We start from the raw sequence: 21,404 nt of genomic DNA, 5'->3' as shown, positions 1-21,404 counted from the left end.
GTTTATGTTGTAGAAGCTTCGGTCTCCATTAAACGGCATAGGTTGGTCTTGCTCTTTGCTCTAGGTTTCCAAGCACTCTACCCAAGGAGGCGTTGGGCCTTGAAAAGCCGGTCGAGGGTTGGGATTTGGAACACGGGTCATCGGGGATAGGTTCTCCACTTCATGGTCGTAGTCAGAACCATCAGCATAGCCTTCAGCTTGGTGACCATCCACAGGGGTTGGGTGATCATTCTTTGGCTTCTCTCTGAGTCATTTAGTATCGTCGTGGTTGGGGTAGTACAGGTCATCATGGGGATGGAATCCAGCCATGATATGTTTGCGAGAAATGGGGATATAAGAAATAACTAAGTAGACGAACTAATTAGATAATTAGAAGATGATCTTTATCAGGTACTTCAACAGTGCATACTAGTTATATGTATTTGGGACAGGATAGACCTTCGAATAAGCGACCCTAACTCTAAATCCCCAATCCAACGAGAACATGAAGTAAAGCAAAGATCCACAGATTCTAAGTCTATGACATCCTGGATACATATAATTTTAATGTATCCACTAAGCAATCATTGACCTATTGATAAAAAATCTATTTAGTTCGCAGATAAGTAATTTTAATAACACCAAATACCCCTATGGTATTTCATTGTGGTGGTGTTGGTAAGTTTTTAGACTTGTTGCCACATCACAACCATTCTTGGGCATATGATAATCAGTCCTTGGACCAGCATAGTTGATCAGGCTATGCCATTCCCAAGACTGACCATACATCCCCAAACTTACCTGTGATATCCAACAATCATTACTTTTGTTTTCTTCTAGAATGATGATGACCTTAGTATGTATGCATGCATGTATACTTTTAACAAGAAGCTATTTATTTCTAAAAGTATAGTTGTTTTGAAAACTTTAAATCAGAGACCTTAGTCCCAATGCATTTATAGTTTGTATATCTTATGTGGTTCGATATACTTAGTTCACTATAAACAACGCTCTGATACCAATCTGTCACACCCCCAAACCAAGGATTGCGGAAACGTCCGGGGGTGGAGGACTTCATGTACAATATCACAACAACGTGTATAATAGTGCTCAAAGTAAATACAACCATCATAAATATAATTGAAAAAGTTACACCAAAGTATATGTTTACATGTTTCAAAATCAATTACATTATGATGACAAAAATAAATTGTTGATGATTTAACGTCCCATCCTCAAAGCGCTGAAGTTTTCCTGTTTCATTGATTTCCTGAGAATACAAGTAGTTTTGAAAAAGTGTCAACAATTAAGTTGGTGAGTTCATAAGAGTTTTGTTTGAAGTAGAAAAACGTTTCCTTCTAAATCGATAGAGTTTGATTTCCAGAAAATCCACTATTTTCTTAGTTAGGTGTGAACAGAATATTCCTATATGATGTATTAATGACCCTAGAATGACCCGTAGCATTCTCCTATAATCGTCCAGCGTATATAAGTTATATAAGGTTTAAATTAGATAAAACGTTGAATATAGTGGGTCTGCCCTAGGTCCACAACCCAACGAGGAACAGGAGATGAGGCGGGCCCCACCAATTCTAAGCCAACCGAGACTAAATTCTTATATGACTCAAACATATACGCTCAGCGATTATAGTTGAAGTCTAGCAATTCTAGATGAAATATAGTTTTAATATCATAATAACTATCTTAAGTGAACCTGGTACTTTGTATCGGTACCCCCTATTTGTATAAAGACCCGACACTTTGTATTTGTACCCCTTTTTGTATAAAAACCCGGTACTTTGTATTTGTACCCCTTTTTGTGTATAAACCCGACACTTTGTATTTGTACCCCTTTTTGTATAAAAACCGGCACTTTGTATTTGTACCCCTTTTTGTATATAAACCGGCACTTTGTATTTGTACCCCTTTTTGTATATTAACCCGACACTTTGTATTTGTACCACTTTTTGTATAAAAACCCGGTACTTTGTATTTGTACCCCCTTTTGTATATAAACCCGACACTTTGTATTTGTACCCTTTCTTTTTGTACGAGCGTGTTATGTAAATGATCATAAACTATACCTATTATAATTTATTAATATGTTTGAAATGTATATGCAACCTAACTATACTCATTATAGTTTAGTATGTTTATTTGCGGTGTAGAAGAACCGTTTCCATGTAAGTCAAATGTATTGTACAATATAGATATGATTAGTTTGCTTTGTTTTGTACTAATGATTATGATGGAGGATTCTTATAAATTCCGTAAGTAATTTCCTATTATATAAATATATCATAACAAGAAATACATGTAATATATGAAGTTATCAAAGATTTAACACTTTGCTCAACATGTTACAAAGTGTTTTGATAGTTAGAAGCCGTTAACTAATTCCTTAACCTTTCTGCACTGTTTTAGAAAAATCATAGAAAAATCATACGAAGTCTAAAACTAGATCCGTAAATTCTGAGAGTTCCTAAAATGAGTCTAGTTTACTCATAATTTTTATCATGATTTTTGTAAGCCTTTAACTTGTATTAATATACTCATATTCACAGACTGGTCCGGATTTGTGTTTGAAAAGAGAGGCTGTTTTGTAAATATCACCATAAATTGTAGAAAAAAATCGTATGGAGATGTGCAAGTATCCATTTTAAAGCTAAGAAGTGGAACTACTTGCAACTAAAACAGTTTTGAAAACTAAAATGTTTAAGTTGTCCAAAACAGTCCGTGAATGGAGTTGAACTTTTTTGATGAAGGCTGTTAGAAAAGTTTAGTTATGTTCTTGGTGTTTTAACTTGTATTCCCCCCCTAAAACTTGAGAAAACATGAAAATGTAGGGGTATGAACTCACCTTATGTGATTTCAGTAGATAAGTGTTGAAGAAGAGAAGTGTTCAACCCAAGAACACTTGAAGAATCACTTTAAGATTCGAAGCTCTAACACAAATACAATGGAGTTTGTGTAAGATATCCATGATTTGAGTAGAAAGAAGTGATATATTCATAAGGAGAATGAATTATGATTACCAAATGTGGAGGAAAAACCCAAGATCAGCCCTTGAATCTCGAATTTCTAGAGAGAGGAAGTGAGAGAGGAAAAAGTTTGATCTTCTTGGTGAAATGAGAGAAAATGGGAGAAATGGGGAGAGAGGATGAATGTCCAGCTCTCAAAAACATGGGAAAGGGTGATAATTGAGTGGAAAGGACATTGATGTGACCTAGATAAGGTGGGGAGGTGTGGCTGGTCATAGAGTGGGTGTGGGAGTGGTTGCTTGTGTCATAAGGTAAAGCAAAGTCAACACTCCACGTCTTTGTACTTTACCCACTAGCTTTTATTATTTAAATAAAGATTTTCATGAAAATATGATTAAATTGTAAATATTTAGGGTTCATTATGTTAAAATATAATTTTTGGTGAAAATTCCGCGTTAAAATAATTAAAAACGGGCTTAAAACGCAAAACTAGTCGAAAACCGGGAAGAAAAGCATTCCCAGTGAGACCTCTCGGTCCTAGGTCGAGGTTCGGTCCCTAGGCCGAGGTTCGGTCCTTGCTATGGCTGAATCCGAAATTAAGCGAAACAGTGGAAGCGAAGGGAGGGCTCGGGTCCGCATGCCAGGCTCGGTCCGAAGGTAAGAGGCGAAGATAGTTAGACCCGAAATGAGCCGAATGAACAGTGGCTTCGGGTTCGGTCCCCCCCCCCCCCCTATGCGAGGTTCGACCCCGAGAGGACCTCTTGGGTTCGGTTCCTCCTGGAGCCTTCGGGTTCGGGTGTTCTTGGTCTCGGTCCCTAAGAGGACTTTCGGGTCCTAAGAGGCTTCGGCCCCAAGGGAAGGGTTTCGGGTCCTTAAGCGTATTTTTCTCGTTTTTACCCCGTTTCAAGCCGTTTTTGACCCGGTTAAGGGCCGGAATGACCCGAATGACTCCAAAAAGTTACGGAAACTTTTGAGAGAGATTTGGGAGAGATTTCACATACTTGGAGAGATTTCTCATACAAAGAGATATTTGGGAGAGATTTCACATACTTGGAGAGATTTCTCATACAAAGAGATATTTGGGAGAGATTTCACATACTTTGAGAGATTTGTCATTCAAATAGATATTTGGGAGAGATTTCATATACTTGGAGAGATTTAACATTCTTAGGGAGATTTGGGAGAGATTCTTGATAAGAAGAGATAGAGTGAAAACGACTGAGAGAGGTTTCATGTGTGGCATTTGTGAGTGTCTGGCTTCGCAATGCAGGGTCCGTAAACCCCGTTAAGCCTTGTTTAAGGATATTACACACTCCCGATGAGTATGCAACATTGTTTTATCCGTTTGGCTCGTCACTTACCATAGATTTGGGTTAAGGAGATCTAGATGTACGTACTTTTCGATTTATGATCTCTCCTTAGAATAGCGAGTTGTTTAGTAATTACACAATGTAAACCCTAGTACACAAGGGTTAGTTGAGTTGACCGGTTTGACTTGTTGACTATATTTGACTTTGAATTGACCAGAATTTGACGGTTGTCACATCATCCCCCCGTTAGAGGGAACTTCGTCCCGAAATTTGCACTTCGAATGGGGATCCAAGAATTCAGAGGAAAGATGGGGGAAACTTTTACCAGTACAAGAAATTGATTATGGTGAGAAATGACGCGCCCGATGTCACATGACGGTCTTGGAGTTTCTTATTGTTTACACTCTGAGTCTAATCCTTGGCATTACTACTATGCATGCTTTAATCGATGCTAGATTTGACATATAAAGAAATTTAGATTTTAAATGTCGATGTTAGAAACACGTACTGATATTTGCGGGAAGTTCCGGGGTGGTCTCTCCTTCGGTGATTGCAAGCACCCTTCCACCACCACCGGTATCTCTTGTTCTTTGGCAGTCTCTTTTAAAGTGTCCCGTTTCTCCACACTTGTAACAGGCTGGCTTACTCCAAAGCCAGGGACGTGGTTGATGGGTCATGCTGGTGCCTTAGAGAATATTCCTATATGATGTATTAATGACCCTAGAATGACCCATAGCATTCTCCTATAATCGTCCAACGTATATAAGTTATATAAGGTTTAAATTAGATAAAATGTTGAATATAGTGGGTTTGCCCTAGGTCCACAACCCAACGAGGAACAGGAGATGACGCGGGCCCCACCAATTCTAAGCCAACTGAGACTAAATTCTTATATGACTTAAACATATACGCTCAACGATTATAGTTGAAGTCTAGCAATTCTAGATGAAATATAGTTTTAATATCATAATAACTATCTTAAGTGAACCTGGTACTTTGTATCGGTACCCCCTATTTGTATAAAGACCCGACATTTTGTATTTGTACCCCTTTTTGTATAAAAAACCGGTACTTTGTATTTGTACCCCTTTTTGTGTATAAACCCGACACTTTGTATTTGTACCCCTTTTTGTATAAAAACTGACACTTTGTATTTGTACCCCTTTTTGTATATAAACCGGCACTTTGTATTTGTACCCCTTGTTTTATATAAACCCGACACTTTGTATTTGTACCCCTTTTTGTATAAAAACCCGATACTTTGTATTTGTACCCCCTTTAACCCGACACTTTGTATTTGTACCCTTTCTTTTTGTACGAGTGTGTTATGTAACTGATCATAAACTATAACTATTACAGTTTATTAAAGTGTTTGAAATGTATATGTAACCTAACTATACTCATTATAGTTTAGTATGTTTATTTGCGGAGTAGAAGAACCCTTTCCATGTAAGTCAAATGTATTGTACAGTATAGCTATGATTAACTTGCTTTGTTTTGTACTAATGATTATGATGGAGGATTCTTATAAATTCCATAAGTAATTTCCTATTATATAAATATATCATAACAAGAAATACATGTAATATATGAAGTTATCAAAGATTTAACACTTTGCTCAACATGTTACAAAGTGTTTTGCTAGTTAGAAGCTGTTAACTAATTCCTTAACCTTTCTGCACTGTTTTAGACAAATCAGATGAAGTCAAAAACTAGATCCGTAAATTGTGAGAGTTCCTAAATGAGTCTAGTTTACTCATCAATTTTATCATGATTTTTGTAAGCCTTTAACTTGTATTAGTATACTCATATTCACAGACTGGTCCGGATTTGTGTTTGAAAAGACAGGCTGTTTTGTAAAAATCACCATAAATTGTAGAAAAATCGTATGGAGATGTGCAAGTATTCATTTTAAATCTAAGAAGTGGAACTACTTGCACCTAAAACAGTTTTGAAAACTAAAATGTTTAAGTTGTCCAAAACAGTCCGTGAATGAAGTTGAACTTTTCTGATGAAGGCTATTAGAAAAGTTTAGTTATGTTCTTGGTGTTTTAACTTGTATTCCCCCCCTAAAAACTTGAGAAAACATGAAAATGTAGGGGTATGAACTCACCTTATGTGATTTCAGTAGATAAGTGTTGAAGAAGAGAAGTGTTCAACCCAAGAACACTTGAAGATTCGAAGCTCTAACACAAATACAATGGAGTTTGTGTAAGATATCCATGATTTGAGTATAAAGAAGTGAGATATTCATAAGGAGAATGAATTATGCTTACCGAATGTGGAGGAAAAAGCCAAGATCAGCCCTTGAATCTCGAATTTCTAGAGAGAGGAAGTTAGAGAGGAAAGAGTTTGATCTTCTTGGTGAAATGAGAGAAAATGGGAGAAATGAGGAGAGAGGATGAATGTCCAGCTCTCAAAAACGTGGGAAAGGGTGATAATTGATGGAAAGGACATTGATGTGACCTAGATAAGGTGGGGAGGTGTGGCTGGTCATAGAGTCGGTGTGGGAGTGGTTGCTTGTGTCATAAGGTAAAGCAAAGTTAATACTCCACCTCTTTGTACTTTACCCACTAACTTTTATTATTTAAATAAAGATTTTCATGAAAATATGATTAAATTGTGAATATTTAGGGTTCATTATGTTAAAATATAATTTTGCATGAAAATCCCACGTTAAAATAATTAAAAACGGGCTTAAAACGCAAAACCAGTCGAAAACCGAGAAGAAAAGCATTCCCATCGAGACCTCTCGGTCCTAGGCCGAGGTTCGGTCCTTGCTATGGCCGAATCCGAAATGAAGCAAAACAGAGGGAAGCGAAGGGAGGGCTCGGGTCCGCATGCCAGGCTCGGTCCGAAGGTAAGAGGTGAAGATAGTCAGACCCGAAATGAGCCGAATGAACAGTGGCTTCGGGTTCGGTCCCCCCCCCCCCCCCATGAGAGGTTCGACCCCGAGAGGACCTCTCGGGTTCGGTTCCTCCTGGAGCCTTCGGGTTCGGGTGTTCTTGGTCTCGGTCCCTAAGAGGACTTTCGGATCCTAAGAGGCTTCGGCCCCAAGGGAAGGGTTTCGGGTCCTTAAGCCTATTTTTCTCGTTTTTACCCCGTTTCAAGCCGTTTTTGACCCGGTTAAGGGCCGGAATGACCCGAATGACTGTAAAAAGTTACGGAAACTTTTGAGAGAGATTTGGGAGAGATTTCACATACTTGGAGAGATTTCTCATACAAAGAGATATTTGGGAGAGATTTCACATACTTGGAGAGATTTCTCATACAAAAAGATATTTGGGAGAGATTTCACATACTTGGAGAGATTTCACATTCAAAGAGATATTTGGGAGAGATTTCATATACTTGGAGAGATTTGGGAGAGATTTGACATTCTTAGGGAGATTTGGGAGAGATTCTTGATAAGAAGAGATAGAGTGAAAACGATTGAGAGAGGTTTCATGTGTGGCATTTGTGAGTGTCTGGCTTCGTAATGCAAGGTCCGTAAACCTCGTTAAGCCTTGTTTAAGGATCTTACACACTCCCTATGAGTATGCAACATTTTTTTTATCGGTTTGGCTCGTCACTTACCATAGATTTGGGTTAAGGAGATCTAGATGTACGTACTTTTCGATTTATGATCTCTCCTTAGAATAGCGAGTTGTTTTAGTAATTACACAACGTAAACCCTAGTACACAAGGGTTAGTTGAGTTGACCGGTTTGACTTGTTGACTTTATTTGACTTTGAATTGACCAGAATTTGACGATTGTCACACACTGCCTAGGTGCAATTTATTAGTTAAGTTAGTTAGGTTATAAATATAAAATTTGGTGTAGCTATTTGCATGCATCAATTTTTTGGCGCCGTTACTGGGGAACGACTTATTTAATTGTTGATTTATTTGCTTTAGGTTAATCGATCCTTTTTGTGGGGTCAAACCTGCAAAAAAGTTACATTTTAGTTTAGTTTTTTTAGTACTGAATTTACGACGTGAGCTTTATTGGCTCATGACGTGAATCCAGTAATTTCCATTTGTCTTTGTTCAACTGTTTTAGTTTAGTTTTATGTATTTATTTTTGTTTATTTTGCAAAAGTTCATGACTAGAGGCTCTAACACGCCTTTGGTGCCACCACTTGAAGATCCAGAGTCAACCCTTGACACGAAGGTAGATAAGAATATGGGAGTGAGTGAAACATCAAAAAAGTCATCTTTCAAAGACCTCAAATCAGTCTTTGGAAGGAAGTCGGGATAGATAGTAGGATAGTCGACTACATCATCAAAGGACAAAAGTAAGATAGAAAGCTTTGAGCGAGACCCAAACCCAAAGGATACCGAATAAAATACTGAGCCCGAATTTGCATTACATAGAAGTGAATCCGAAGGCAAGTCTGATAAAGAAATGGAAGATATTATGAATATGTCCATGGGAGCTTACAAAAAGTGAATTAGAGATGATGTTGGTCATGGCCTAATACAACATGCAATTCCTGCAACTGCCCCATTCAAACTGAAAGGACACATCCTTGTTGTACTTAAGGATGTACCATTGTTTAGAAAGGGTCATGAGGATGCTTACAAGCATTTGGATGAAATAAATGACATAGCAGATTATTTCAATATCCCAAATGTTCCAAGAGATACAGTCTTGCTAAGGATGCTACCAGTCACTTTTAAAGGGGCTGCAAAAGACTAGCTAAAGGAACTGCCACCCGGTGCAATCACTACTTGGGCCGAAACAATTTTCAGATCATTTTTCCCACCTTCCAAGATAGCTAAACTCAAAAAAGCAATAGCAAATTTTGAGAAAAATCCAGGTGAGTCACTTTATGAGGCATAGGAGCACTATAAGGGATTGTTGAGAAATTATCCTCAAAATGACCTCAATATACAACAAGAAGTGTCAATCTTTTATGATGGTGTTAATGTCATGACAAGGCAACTCCTTGATTCCCAAGGAACACTTGTCAAGAAAAATCTGGGGGAAGTTAAGGAGTTAGTGGAAGAATTTGCAAAGCATTATCGTAAGTATCAAAATCCAAGAAGTGAGGGAGCAAAAAGGAAGTGGGGGTGGAAATTCTGCAGACATGGTTGTTATGATGGCCATGCTTGACACAATGGATCAAACAATACATGCTATAAGAGTTGGATGTGAAAGATGTAATAGTCCACACTTGACTAAGGATTGCAACGTAGATGATAATGGGTATAAAAAGGCTCAAGTTTGTTATTCTAGTGGGGATAAGTATGATGAAGATTGGAGAAAACCAAAGAAGGAGTGGCTGTCATATGATGAATACAAGAAACAAAAGGAAGAGAATTATAAGCAGACAGGCCGAGGCTTCAACCATAAAGAACAACCACTAGCCGAGAAGAAAGTAGATTTGGAAACATTTTGACCCAATTTATGGAAGCTTCCGAGAAAAGACACGATGATACTGATGCAGTGCTGAAGGAACACATGAAAATGATGAAAGAATAGAAAACAATGATGATTGACCAGCAAGCTTGATTAAGAAATCATCAAGCATTCATCCATAATCTCGAAGTCTAAATTGGTCAACTAACTACTTTGGTGAGCAACAAATTATCCCCACAATTTCCTGAAAAGAATGCTCAATCCCATGTTATGATGATTGAGACTGAAGAAGAGGCCATCTATGAGTTCCTAGAAGAATTGGAAGTGGAGCCAAGGCAGCCCTATAATGACGTAAATCTGAAAACCAATTTATCATTTTTGTAAACATCAAAAACATCGATTAACATTTCAAATTCAAACGTAAACAATATTGTCACAACGAAATACATCCCTAAGATCATAAAATAGTTTTCCTCCGAAAATGTGTACGATCACGCTGGCGCCATCCCACGGTCCTTGCTAGTACCTGAAACACATAACACAACAAATGTAAGCATAAATGCTTAGTGAGTTCCCCAAAATACAACTTACGGACATACGCCTTTCCAGGCCCTGACCTTCTGGTCCATATGTCTCAGGGGACTTCCGTCCCGACTAGGTAAACCTTGCGATCCTACCCACATCAACCTTACGGTCCACATCACAACGCCTTCCGGCCCATAACATAATTCCTTCCGGCCCATATCAAGCATATCATACATGGCACATATAACGAATAACTTATCACACATAATACATACATCTCATAACATATCCGACCTTCCGGTCACACAGTCAAACCCTTCCGGGTATAGTATAGTGAGAAAACTCACCTCGTGGAAAGTCTAAGAGCTCGTGTCCTCGCTATCACCGAATCCCAATGACGACTCTACCTCGCCTAAACATAAAAATATCATTTAATACATAAAGACTTCCACCACTAAAACTTTACCCCTTATCATCATTCCTCAGAGGGTAAAAGACCATTTTACCCTTCCTTGACCTAAAGTCCTCATGTTGACCAAAACCCTAAAAGTCAACTAAAGTCAACCCTGAGAGTACGCGAGGCATACTGCTAGATGTACGCGGGGCGTACATCGCCAATCCCCTGGATTGGGGTCTCCACCCAGTACGCTGCGTGTACTGGAAGTTACGCTGAGCGTAACCATCAGAGTCAACCACTCTTCATTTCTAGTCTTAATCGGTTAAGCCATTACTCCAACTTCTAGATCCGACTCTTTTAGTGTGTCTAAACCGATAAAGTCGAGACCTTCAAGCCTTGTCATGGCTGTAAAGGCTCCAACATCACATAACATCATTCTATTCAAACTCAAGGACCTAGATCTCATGCATGGTGCAATACCCACATCCAAGATGTCATTTTTATGAGTCTACAACTCTAATAGATCAGAAATATGAAGTATCCAAGCTTATGGAGGCCATTTGCACAAAAAGTCGCCACCTTTGGGACTTAAACCCTAGAAAATGATACCTTAAGCATATAACATGAACCAAGTGCCAAGATCCGAACTTTTTACCTGATAATGAAGCTTTAACCCTTGCAAAGCTCAGATATACACTTGAGCACTACTTCTAGCCTCTCCAATAAGCTCTTCTTCTCCTTTGCAACCTTGGAATGGCACCACCAAGCATAGAATGCACACACAAAGGCTTATGAACGAAGGCACACACTATTTAGGGTTTCACTCTGAGGGATGGTGGCTGAGAAGTCCAGCCACACATTCCTTTTATAGCCCTCCAAAGAGATTAGGGTTTTTAGATCTGGGCAAGTTACGCCATGCGTAACCTTGGGTACGCCCAACGTACCTGAGGGGGGCCGCGTCCAAAAGAGGCGCGCGAGTACGTGCAGCGTATACCTTGTATGCCCAGCGTACTCGGCTACCATGAAAACCCTAAATTAACAACTTAACCAAGATGCAAGGTCAAAAGAAGAAAACCTGGATTTCGGGCTGTTACAATTCTCCCCCACTAGAATCAGATCTCGCATCTCAGACTCGGACTCCTATGTCAGCTCGGACCCTTTTCGATGTTGCCACTTTACTTGTACCAGGGGTACTTCCTTGTTCCTCAAAACCTTAACATTCCGATTCCTGATCTCTGCTGGTCTCTCCACATAGTTCAAGCCTGCATCCACCTGAATATCATCTAATGGCACCACTGCCGACTCGTCGGCAATACATTTCCTCAACTGCGAGACATGAAAGGTATCATGGATCTGCCCCAACTCAGCAGGTAGATCCAACCGGTAGGCTACCCGTCCTACCCTAGCCATTACCCTAAAGGGTCCAATATACCGGGTCCCAACTTGCCCCTCTTCCTGAATCATATCACTCCTTTCCAAGGAGAGACCTTTAGGATCACAAGGTCACCACCCTGAAACTCGAGCTCGGACCACCACCTGTCCGCATAACTCTTCTGGCGACTTTGCGCAGTCAACAACCTCTGCCTAACCTGCTGAATCTGCTCGGTCGTCTGGAGTACAATCTCCGTGCTACCCATCACCCGCCGCCCCACCTCTCCCCAGCAGATGGGGGTGCGACACCTCCGACCATATAACAGCTCAAAGGGTGGCATACCAATGCTCGAATGATGGTTGTTGTTGTACGAAAACTCTGCTAAAGGTAGATAGGTGTCCCAGCTCCCTCCAAAATCCAAAACACATGCTCGGAGCATATCCTCAAGCGTCTGAATCGTCCGCTCGCTCTGTCTGTCTGTCTGCAGGTGGTATGCGGTACTGAAATGCAGTCTCGTACCCAACTCCTCATGAAACTTCTTCCAAAACATGGAAGTAAAACGCACATCTCGATCTGAAACAATCGACATCGGAACCCCATGCCGCGATACCACCTCCCTCACTTATAATTCTGCTAACTTCTCCGCAGAAGAGCTCTCGCTGATGGCTTGAAAATGAGCGCTCTTCGTCAATCTATCCACGATCACCCAAATCGCATCGACTCCCCTCGCAGTCCGCGGCAATTTGGTGATAAAATCCATGGTAATCTGTTCCCACTTCCATTCGGGAATCTCTAGCGGCTGTAATTTACTGTGCGGACGCTGGTGCTCGGCCTTAATCTATCGACAAGTTAGGCATCTCTCAACAAACCATGCAACATCCCTTTTCATACAGGGCCACCAATACTCCTTCCTTAGGTCCAAATACATTTTCGTAGCCCCGAGATGAATTGAGAATTTCGATCGATGCGCTTCCTCCATCAAAATAGTCCGCGTGCCGCCCACAAACGGTACCCAAATCCGAACCTGAAAAGTCATAAGCCCTCGACCATCCGTAACGAATCCTGATACCTGACCTACAACCCGCTCCCTCTTCTGGATTTCTGGTTTCGCAGCCTCAGCCTGAGCTCCTCGAATGGTATCTAAAATCGGGGTCATCACCGTCAACCTCATACAAATATCTCGGATGGGGGCGCTTTCTGCCCTCCGGCTTCATGCATCGGCTACCACATTAGCCTTTCCCGGGTGGTACAGGATCTCACAATCGTAATCCTTCACCACATCCAACCATCTCCTCTGTCGCATATTCAGATTTGGCTGATCCATCAAGTACTTCAGACTCTTGTGGTCTGTGTAGATGGTACACCGAACCCCATAAAGATAATGCCGCCAGATCTTGAGGGAAAACACCACAGCCCCTAATTCCAGGTCGTGGGTGGGATATCTCGACTCATGAGGCTTCAACTACCTCGAAGCATACGCTATCACATACCCCCTCTGCATAAGCACCGCCCCCAAACCCGATATAGATGCATCATAGTACACCATAAAATCTTCCGTCCCTTCCGGGAGTGCAAGCACCGGGGCCTCGCACAATTTCTGAAGAAGGTTCTCGAATGAGGACTGCTGCTCCGGTCCCCACGAAAATGCAACTCCCTTCCGGGTCATCCTAGTAAGTGGAATGACAATCTTGGAGAAATCCTTGATAAACCTTTGATAATAGCCGGCCAATCCCAGAAAACTCCTGACCTCAGTGGGCGATCTCGGCACCTCCCATCTCAACACCGCCTCAATCTTGGCCGGGTCGACCAATATCCCTTTCTGGTTAACAAGGTTCCCAAGGAACTGGACCTCTCGTAACCAGAAATCACACTTGGAGAATTCGGCATACAGCCTCTCCGATCTCAATACCCCAAGAATTTCCCTCAAATGCTCCTCATGTTGCTCCTAGACCTCGAATATACCAAAATATCATCAATGAATACAATCACCGACCGATCCAGCATCGGCCTACACACCCGGTTCATAAGATCTATGAACGCGGCCGGGGCATTGGTGAGCCCAAAAGGCATCTCCTTAAACTCATAATGCCCATAACGAGTTCTGAATGCAGTCTTCTGAATATATTCATCCCGACCCCTCATCTGATGATAACCCGACCTCAAGTCTATCTTGGAGAACCAAGATGCCCCCCTGCAACTGATCGAACAGATCGTCGATCCTAGGTAACGGATATCGGTTCTTAACCGTCAACTTGTTCAACTCCCGGTTATCGATGCACATCCGGTGTGAACCATCCTTTTTCTTGACAACTCCCGGTTATCGATGCACATCCGGTGTGAACCATCCTTTTTCTTGACAAACAAAATCGACGCTCCCCAAGGTGAGCTACTCGGTCGAATAAACCCCTTCCCCAACAGCTCCTGAAGCTGCGAGGATAACTCCTGCATTTCCGGTGGAGCGAGAAGATAAGACGCCTTGGCGATGGGCGCCGCTCCCGGAACCAGATCGATACGGAACTCCACTTGCCTTTCCGGAGGAACACATGGTAAGTCTTCGGGGAACACATCCAAAAACTCGCATACTACAGGAACGCCATCAACCAAATTGGGCCTCCCCGCGGCCACTCGAGTATCCATCACGTAGGCTATGAATCCATTGCAGCCCTGTTGCAAACTCTACCTCGCCCTGGCAGCCGAACAAAACGCCGACCCACACCGGGTCCCCTCGCAATACACCGTAAGTACTCCCCCACTAGGGTATCGAATAGTCACCGACTGTCTCTCGCAGTCAATGACTGCCCCAAACTTACTCAACCAGTCCATGCCCACGATGACGCAGACATCCCCCATCGCTATAGGAACCAAGTCTATAGGGAATTTGACCCCAAAAATATCGAGCACACATCCTGGAATCACATCAGTGGCGTATACCGCTTTCTCATCCGTTATAGAAGCTCGCAGGGGTCGACTCATCACCTACCGATCAATACCTATGTGCTAGCTAAAAGTCAACGATAAAAAAGACCGACTCGCACCCGAGTCAAATAATACCAAGGCAGGTACATAATTCACAAGAAAAGTACCTACGCATATCATAATATAAGCACAATACCTTATCATAAAAGTAAATACATGAAAGAATACATACCAGTTACGACATTAGGCGCCGCGCGGACCTCCTGTGCAGTCAACTGAAAAGATCTCCCACGAGCCTTCGGAGCCTCAGCTTTCACCGGCTGAGTCTCGGTAACCGTGGCAGCAGGCGTAGATCCCTGGTGAAGCTAGGGGCACTCGGCCTTCCGATGGCCGGTCTGGTTGCAATGAAAGCAAACCATAAATCCCTTGGCGCAATCCCTAGCAATGTGCCCCTCCTTGCCACACTTGTAGCAAGCACCCGATCAACATGCCCCCTCGTGACCCTTGCCGTACTTTCCGCAAGTGTGGCCCTTCTGACCTCCCGACCTCGAATCGGTGGACTTGGTCCGCTTGGCTGCCGGCTGAGACTGAGCTGGCCGCTGATCCACCCGTTGAGACTCGACCTCCTCCCTGGCCTGGGTCTCCAACTCGATCTCACGCTTCCTGGCATTCGCCTGAAGCTCAGCAAAAGTCTGGTACGACGAGTTCGATACGAACTCCCAGATATCCCTCCTCAGCACACCCAAATACCGGCTCATCCGAGCCTACTCTGCGGAAACCTGCTCTGGGCAAAATATCGCCCTCTCATGAACCTTCCGCGTGATCACCATGACATAATCATTACCCTGCTTGAGGGTCCTGAACTCCTGAACCAACTGTTCCCTCTCCACTGGGGGAAAGTACTTGTCTTTGAACATAGCAGTAAACCTCTCCCAAGTCACGACTGAAACCTCCGCCAGAGTGAATTTCGTCGTCACGAACTTCCACCAATCCTTTGCTCCCAGGCGGAGCTGGTTCAAAGCGAACCGTACCCTCAGATGCTCCGGACATGAACAAGTGTAGAAGCATCCCTCGATATCAGCAATCCATCTCATCGCAGCGATTGGATCCCACGTCCCGTAAAACTCGGGTGGCTTCGTGTTGCTGAACTCCTGGAACAGCAACGAGTCACCTCCCTGTGGTCTGGCAGCGGCCACAGCTGCGGTAGCTGCAGCGGCTACGGCCTCAGTCACCGCGGCGTACCACTCATCAAAAGTCTCCATCAGTGTGGTCTTAATAGACCCAAGCATCTCCGGAATCTCAGCCCGGATCGCTGCAGCCACCTCCTCATGAATCATCTGACGAAGCTCCTCGTCACTCACACTGCTCGTACCAGGTCTATGGCATGGTCCAACCATGATGCCTCTGAAATACAACATAGAAATATCAGAGACTCTATCGAGCATAATCGCACTCGATAACGCAACCCTACTCACTCTCCGATACCCAGGGATTCTTACTTGGGTTGCCTACTGACCCGGTGTCTTCAGTAGTATGGGCCCAATACTACCAACTACACCGCATCAGCATTCACCCCAAGTTCTCCTCCCCAAACCCCAGATCATGAGTACTCCATTCTTGCCATGCACTAGCTACCCACTCGATCTCAAATCACCTCATAGCAGCAGATTTCCCTAGACTAAGGCATCACAAATCAGGCCACTCTAGTCCTAATAAGAATACCTAGTCTACTAGCATGCGTATCATATCATATCATATCTCATAACACATATTGTAAGAGTATTTTCGGGAGTTTACCGTTCGGGCGTTGGCTGACCGTACACACTTCTTCTTCTTTGGTTGTTTCAGAATCTCTTATCAAATTTTTATTGATTTTATTAATTAAAAATTTCTCAAATCCTAGGTTTGAGTTCAGTTATGCCCGAAGGTGTATCCGAATCCCTCAAACCAAGGCTCTGATACAAACTTGTAACGACGTAAATTTTAAAACCAATTTTTCATTTTTGTAAACATCAAAAACATCGATTAACATTTCCAATTCAAACGTAAACAATATTGTCACAACGAAATACATCCCAAAGATCATAAAATAGTTTTCCCCCGACAATGTGTACGATCACGCCGGCGCCTTCCCACGGTCCTCGCTAGTACCTGAAACACATAACACAACAACTGTAAGCATAAATAAGTGAGTTCCCCAAAATACAACTTACGCACATACGCTTTTCTAGGCCCCGACCTTCCGGTCCATGTGTCTCAGGGGACTTCCGTCCCGACTAGGTAAACCTTCCGGTCCTACCCACGTCAACCTTACGGTCCACATCACAACGCCTTCCGGCCCATAACATATTCGTCTTCCGGCCCATAATATAATGGTTTCCGGCCCATATCAAGCTTATCATACATGGCACATATAACGAATAACTTATCACACATAATACATACATCTGATAACATATCCAACCTTCAGGTCACACAGTCAAACCCTTCCGGGTACAGTATAGTGAGAAAACTCACCTCGTGGAAAGTCTAAGATCTCCTATCCTCGCTATCACTGAATCCCAACGACGACTCTACCTCGCCTAAACATAAAAATATCATTTAATACACAAAGACTTCCACCACTAAAACTTTACCCCTTATCATCATTCCTCAGAGGGTAAAAGACCATTTTACCCTTCCTTGACCTAAAGTCCTCATGTTGACTAAAACCCTAAAATTCAACAAAATTCAACCCTGAGGGTACGCGGGGCGTACATCGCCAATCCCCTGGATCGGGGTCTCCACCCAGTACGCTACGTGTACTGGAAGTTATGCTGATCGTAACCATCAGAATCAACCACTCTTCATTTCTGGTCTTAATCGGTTAAGCCATTACTCCAACTTCTAGATCCGACTCTTTTAGTGTGTCTAAACCCATAAAGTCGAGACCTTTAAGCCTTGGCATGGCTGTAAAGGCTCCAACATCACATAACATCATTCTATTCAAACTCAAGGACCTAGATCTCATGCATGGTGCAATACCCACATCCAAGATGTCATTTTTATGAGTGTACAACTCCAATAGATCAGAAATATGAAGTATCTAAGCTTATGGATGCCATTTGCACAAAAAGTCTCCACCTTTGGGACTTAAACCCTAGAAAATGATACCTTAAGCGTATAACATGAACCAAGTGCCAAGATCCGAACTTTTTACCTGATAATGAAGCTTTAAACCTTGCAAAACTCAGATCTATACTTGAGCACCACTTCTAGCCTCTACAATAAGCTCTTCTTCTCCTTTGCAACCTTGGAATAGCACTACCAAGCTTAGAATGCACACACAAAGGCTTAAGAACGAAGGCACACACTATTTAGGGTTTCACTCTGAGGGATCGTGGCTAAGAAGTCCAGCCACACATTCCTTTTATAGCCCTCCAAAGAGATTAGGGTTTTTAGATCTGGGCAAGTTACGCCAGGCGTAACCTTGGGTACGCCCAGCGTACCTGAGGGGGAACGCGTCCAAAAGAGGCGCGCGAGTACGCGCAACATACACCTTGTACGCCCAACGTACTCGCCTACCATGAAAACCCTAAATTAACAACTTAACAAAGATGCAAGGCCAAAAGAAGAATACATGGATTTTGGGCTGTTACAAGCCCGAACCAGAATCTAAGAAGTTAAAGATCGTAAATCAAAATTTTGCTGAAAGACTAGATTCACGACGTGAGCCTGATATGCTCACGACGTGGGATCGGGCTGAACAAAAAACTTCAGAAAATGTTCCGGCTTATCTTCCTCCTTTACCATTTCCGTCCCGAGCTAATCTTAGTCCATTGGAAAAGGAGCTATTGGAGTTCATAAAGCACGTCAAGGGTATTCCTATAAATACACCTTTTGTTGAGACGTTAGCTAAAATTCCTATGTATGCAAAGTTCCTACAAGATTTAATGGATACTCGTCAAGAATTGAAGAAAAATTCCAAGGTGGTTTTAAATGAGCAAAGTTAAAGGGTAGTGTTGGGAGAATTACCAAAGAATATGGGAGATCCTGGACGCCTCACTCTTCCATGTGAGTGTGGGAACAATCTGAAGACTTATGCTTTAGCCGATTCTGGGGCTAGCATAATTTTGATGCCTTTCTCATTTTAGAAAAAGCTTAATATTCAGAAGAGGAAGGCTACCAAAATGACAATTCACATGACAAACCATTCAGTGACACAACCCAGGGGCATTGTACAAGACATATTATTAAAAATTGGGAAATTCGTTTTCCTAATTGATTTTGTGATTATGGATATTAAAGAAGATCCCGATGTCCCTATTATTCTTGGTCGCCCATTACTTAATACTGTTGGTGTTTTGGTTGATATTTGTGAGTCCAAGCTCACTTTAAGGATAGGATATGAAAAGGAAACTTTTGGAATAGAAGATGGTTTCCCAAGAGTGATGTTCAAGGAGAGGTTTTCAAAATAAGTGAAGAGGATGAAGTTTAAGAATTAGAGAATTTGATGGATGAAGAGATGAAAACAATTCAACAAGCCAAACGACCACAACCGAGAGCATCCGTCCCATTTATAGTTGAAGTCATTGCCTACATAAATCCAACTTCTTGGGTAAGTAAGGAAAACGATGAAATATAGAGTGATGATGATGAAGACGAGGCAACTTATAAGGAGACGAGTGCAGTCGTGAAAGAAGAAAAGGTTCCTATGGAGTTTAAAAAGAATGGAGAAAAACTGGAGACTAAAGGGATCAAAAGAAAGCTTGATGTGGATGATGTGAAAGCTAAAAAGGAAAACTCGAAAAAAAGCATATAAATGAGGAGTTCAAGCTTACAAGAGATGATGGAAAGAACAAAAGATTCAGGTAGTGATGGATTCCTATGACGACTTAATGTAGGGAGGCACGGAGTCCAGCTCACGACTCTATAAAAAAGAAGCGCTTCTAGGGAAGCAACCCGAGTTCAGTTTGAAATTTCTTTTCTTTTCATTTTAGTTTTTAAATTTTAAATTTTAGGAAAATCAATCGAATCAACTAAACCATTTTATGCATGATAAAAAACTAAGTATGGGGTCCCTAAGATTAAGTGGTAATAAATTAAGAAGTATAGTTAATAACACTTTGGATGTATTAAGAAATAATATGCCCAAACAGACTTAACGAAGTGAATCTTTTGGATTCACAACGTGAGTCCAAGAGGATTTACAGACTACTTATCTATTAGCCGACTACATGTCCAAGCCCACTTATTATTAGATGGCCCAATCACACAGCCCAAGAAGACTCACGCCATAAATCTTTAGAATTCACGACGGGAGTTTTGAAAAAAACACGGGACCATAGTTCAGGGCGGGAAACATTTGACTTATCCCACTTTCTTTATTCCTCATGAAGTGAAGCTGTTTTTTGGTCCCCCCCTCTAATCAATTTCGGCCGAATTTATTTCGCTTTACTTGTGTGCTCCCGTAATCATCCAATTTAGGTAAACTAATCTTACTTACATTTTTTTTTATTTTTGACCTATTTGGTTGATTTAGGAGTTAGGGTTTGTAGTTCATTTGAATATCAAAATTGATACTTTAAATAAGTTAAATCTTTACTGCATGTACTGGAATGTGTTTAGGATTGTTCTAGCATAAAACCCCAACCATTGTTTTGGCCTAATTTGAACACTACATTCACCGATTCTGACTTCTATGGATGAACTCACGCCGTGAATTCCTAGGAATTCACGACATGAACTCTTGGTGTGACTATACCAACTTATGTTTAATTCTAATATGTTGGATTTCTCTTGTTTGGTTTCTATTGTTGCTTGTTTTGCAAAAATGGCTCCTAGACGCGAGGTTTCAACAGGGGTGACTAGTTTGCACCCGTTTTATGTTTTCCCAACCAACTTTTCATGAGATGTTCTTACACTTTGGAATAATTGTTTGGGGTGGCTACATAACCGTGAGTTTGTTGTTGCCCCAATTCTTAATTGGCAAAGGTTGAGGGAGGTTGGATTGGTTGATCGGTTAAACCCACTTCTTACAAAGTTATTTTTGGGTAATGGCTCTCTTTTTCATGCAAATGATGGAACAACTTTTTTTCTATTCAAGAACGGGTCTATAAGGAATTATTTGTGGAGTTTTTCTTAACTGTAATATTTCATGAGAATGTTTAAGACCTCAATTACCCCCCATGCCTTGGTTTTTCGCTTAGGAGGAGAATACTGGGAGTGTAGTCTGGTTGAATTTTCATGGAGGATGGGATTATATGAGAACCATGAGGCTATGTACCTGGACTTTGCTTTTTTCTTGAGAGAGGCTATTCGTGGATATGAGGGAGGAATTTCCACGTCTGAGTTCTGGAGCAGCATTGCATTGAGGGTGTTTAATTCAGGGGTGTCACCGGAAAGCAGTATCAAGTCGCCAATTCACCTTCTCATTCACTAACTCATAATTTTTTCCATCCATCATAGGCGGCATGAAGAAAAGGTTACAAAGATTAATTTGTTCCTTTTATGGTCTATTTTGCATCCAGGAATGTGTTGCAACATCCCGTACTTTCTAGTCCGCTACTTGGCGGAGTCTGTAGTGAGTTCCTGACCTCCG

General features: G+C 41.8%; 1 non-coding gene across 1 annotated transcript; it reads right to left on the bottom strand.

Moving 5' to 3' along the window:
• Window positions 1-9,032: 9,032 nt before the first annotated feature.
• On the bottom strand, window positions 9,033-9,139 carry LOC145044516 (small nucleolar RNA R71). The gene has a single exon (XR_013681463.1). It is a non-coding gene; the product is annotated as a small nucleolar RNA R71 (small nucleolar RNA).
• Window positions 9,140-21,404: the final 12,265 nt, after the last annotated feature.

Source organism: Lactuca saligna, chromosome 4, assembly GCF_052625555.1.
Source record: "Lactuca saligna cultivar CGN05327 chromosome 4, ASM5262555v1, whole genome shotgun sequence".
In the NCBI taxonomy this organism is placed as follows: domain Eukaryota; kingdom Viridiplantae; phylum Streptophyta; class Magnoliopsida; order Asterales; family Asteraceae; genus Lactuca; species Lactuca saligna.
This window is presented reverse-complemented; position numbering and strand designations above follow the sequence as displayed.